The sequence below is a fragment of the Chrysochloris asiatica genome, unplaced genomic scaffold, assembly GCF_000296735.1.
Source record: "Chrysochloris asiatica unplaced genomic scaffold, ChrAsi1.0 scaffold00317, whole genome shotgun sequence".
Taxonomy (NCBI): domain Eukaryota; kingdom Metazoa; phylum Chordata; class Mammalia; order Afrosoricida; family Chrysochloridae; genus Chrysochloris; species Chrysochloris asiatica.
In genome coordinates, this window is record NW_006408835.1 from 1324968 (window position 1) to 1328659 (window position 3692).

At 38.5% G+C, this 3692-nt stretch overlaps 1 protein-coding gene and 1 pseudogene across 1 annotated transcript in view; both read right to left on the reverse strand.

Moving 5' to 3' along the window:
- The window catches only part of ZPBP (zona pellucida binding protein), a 222116-nt gene that overhangs the window by 55829 nt on the left and 162595 nt on the right, over positions 1 to 3692 (reverse strand). The gene's annotated exons all lie outside the window — the stretch shown is intronic.
- LOC102840683 lies at positions 588 to 872 on the reverse strand (annotated as a pseudogene).

Here is a 3692-nt window from a genome sequence, read left to right on the forward strand (position 1 = left end):
AGTGAGGGTTGACATTTCACATTTAGTATGTTGTTTAACAACTTTTCTTGAGCTGACACTGACTTTCAGAAAATGAAATGAAAAAGGCAGAATTACCAACCTGAAGACCCACAGTCTCAACAAAGGAACCACTGCTCTTTTGATGGGTGCCACTGAGTTGGCACCCCTGGAAAGTCCAGATTGCCTGAAACATGAATAACCAGTTCTCTGAGGTCAGGTCCCAACAGGTCTCTGGGTTTATGGGAGTTAAGTCTATGCTGAAGGTAGAGAGGGTGAAGAGGATATGAAGATGTAAAAACAAATTGTCCTTTTCCCACACCACAGGGCATTTGTGCTCCAAGGTGGCTAATGTGTGTTAATGTCAGGGAATCCCTCCTCCTGGGAACCAACAGGGAGTCTCTCAAAACCAGATGGGAAAGGTGTTTGCTTCCATATCAGTCCAGCTTTGGGGACACTGTATTAGTGACATTTGCCTCCTTCTCCCCAAAAATGAAGTGTTTAGTGTGCTAATAACATAGCTTAAAAAAGTAAAACAAAATTCTGCATTTTATAAAACTTGATAAAAAATAGTATTTCAAACTGTACAGTCACCAGAAGAACATAGTTATCAAAACTGCACCTTGAGCTTTCTGTGCCTAGTCTGTTTTGGCATCTCCATTTTCTGCAAGGTTATTTCCATCCTTGCCAGCATCAGCTTCCTCCTTTTTCCATTTGGATACCTTCTCTCCATTCTTTGCAGGGGCCTTTTTAGGCTTAGGTTCTGGCTTTGGAGGAGCAGGTTTAGCAGATAACCTTGCAGATCTCTTCTGAGGTTCATGCTTCACCTTAGCTTTATCACCCTTAGCATTCCCTTCAGCCTTTCTCTTGGGCATGGTGGCTTCAGTGGCGTGGTGCAGGTGCTGGATACAGGGATGTGGCTATGCGCGGGCTTTGGTCGATCCGGGGATCGTTCTCGCCTCTTCTTTCAAGGCTGTGGATTTTTATGGAAGCAGATTGCTACATCTTTTTCCTATAGAGTGACTGGTGGAGTTGGACCACTGATCTTTCACTTAGCAGTTGAGTGCTTTAACCATTGTATCATCAGGGTTCCTCATGGTTCCTCATACAAGTACCTTCTGAAAGGGCATCTGTCAATAATTATATATTCTGTCAAATATTTTATATAAAACCATATATAGATTCATGGAGGGGAATGTAACCATGGCAATGAGACGATAGAATGAATATAAAACTAATGTTCTCTCATGTAAACTATCACATAATTCACCAATAAAACATTTAAGAAAAAAAAAATATATATATATATATAAACTTACATTTAATTAAAAAATCCCTGTTACAGGACTTTACCCTAAAGATCTAGTAGCTGTCTGTCAGTGTGTCATGCTAGAAGTTCTGCCATCATATCTGCCATCAGTATCAGAAGGATCACCCATGGTGGACAGATGTCAGCAAGCTTCCAGACTACGTTACATGAAGAAGGCAGATTGGTGGATCACTCTGAAAGGTTAGTCACTGAAAACTTTATGAATACCTATGAAACACTGCCTGATATAGTGATGGAAGATGAGCTCCTGAAAGGCATTCAAAATACAACCAGGGAAGAGCTGCCTCTTCAAAGTACAGTTGACTTTAATGATGTAGCTGCAGTAAGGTTTTGGGAATCTTCACTTGCTGCTGGGCACAACTCAAAATGAAAAGAAACAGCTGAAAAGATGCATTAGTAATCTGGACATGGAAAGTACAAAGTATGAATCTAGGAAAATTAAAATATGTAAAAAAATGAAATGGAATGTAAAAAGATTTATATCTTAGACATTAGTGAGCTGAAATGGACTGATGCTGGCCATTTTAAGTTGATCATATGGTTTACTATTCCAGAAATGGCATATTCAAGAGGGATGGTGTCAAATTCAACTACAAAAAGAGAATTTCAAGACTTATCTTAAAATACAATGATGTCTGTGATAGAATAATAGCCAAAGGTTAACCAGTTACTATGACTTATTCAAAGCCACATAACAAATGCTAAAGCCAATGATTAAAGAAATTAAATAATTCCACCAAATTCTTCAGTCTGAAATTGATCAAACAGGCAGTCAAGATAATTACTTGCCATTGGAATGTGAAACAAAGAGTAATGGTAGGTAGTTGGGAAATAAGGCCTTGGTGATAGAAATAATGCTGGAGATCACATGATAGAACTTTGCAAAGACAATGACCTCTTTGCAAATACTCTTTCTCAACAACATAAATGGTGACTGTATACATGGAACTCACCAGATGGAATACACAGGACTGAAACTCACTAAAGAGTTTGGAAAAGATGGTGGAGAAGGTCCAAATCACCAGCCAAATCAAGGACAGGAGCCAAGTGTGGAACAAAACATAAATTGTTCATATGGAAGTTCAAGTTAAGAAATTAAAACTAGTTTACAAGAGACAAAAGATGACATCGAGTAAATCCCAACTGAATTTAGAGACCATCCCAAGAGATGTGACAATGGCTGAAATCAACATTGATTTTGAGAAGAGATCAAGAACATCATTTATGAAAAAAGCAAAAGGTCATTGTAGGAAAAAAAGAAAAGATAAAAAAGAGATGTCAAAGAAACTCTGAAGCTTAGTCAGCAACATAGAGAAGCTAAAGTGAATGAAAGAAAAGATGAAGTAAAAGAGATGAACAGAAACATTCAATGGGCAACCCAAGAAGATAAAGTAAATGTGCCAAGTCCTGGAGTCAGAAAACCAAAAGATAAGAAGAACAAGCTCAGCATTTGTCAAACTGAGAGAAATGAAGAAAAGAAAAAACAAGCATCAAGCCTTGAGTTGTAATACTGACGGTTTCTATGAATAAAATACTGAATGATAAAGGAAGAACCAAAAGAAGATGGGAGGGATACACTGAATCACTGTACCCAAAAGAAATGGATGATTATAAACCACTTCAAGAAGTAGCATATGATCAAGTGCCAATAGTATTGAAGGAAAAAGTCCAGGCTACACTGAAGGCACTGGTGAAAAACAAGGCTCCAGGAATTGACAGAAAAAAATTGAAATGTTTCAACAAACTAATGCAGTGCTGTAGACACTTATCTGTGCCAAGAGATTTAGAAGACAACTACCTGGCCAGGCAATTGGAAGATATTCCTATTTGTGCTCCATTACAAACAAAGGTGACCCAATGGAATATAGAAATTATTAAACAATATCATGAATATCACCTGCAAATAAAATTTTGTTGAAGATAATTCAATGTTTCAGACCGTGTAAGACTAGTCAGAGGTTCGAGGCCCTCTAGGGCCGAGTGTATCAAATGAGGCCACTGGCAGTTAATGGCAAATTGCTTTCGTCTTAATATTCAGTTATATATATTAAATTAATACACTGGAGCCTTTGAAAATCCACAGATAAATGTGATATTTTCCTAAAGCCGAGAGGAGACTAAAGGTTGCAAGGTTAAGCCTTTCTCCAAAGGATTAACTAAAAATACCTTAGCTACTTCACAGCTCTTTGTTCCATAGACAAAGAACCCATCCACCCTAATCCTTTTCCAGGTGCAGCCCATTCACTCTGCAGACCTGGCTCAGGAAGCCGAAGCAGCAGGACTCCGCCCAAGCTTTTGTCTTTATCTCTCACCTTCCCCCAACTATGCTCAGGGGCTATAGATATGTTAATTGGGCCTGAGAATC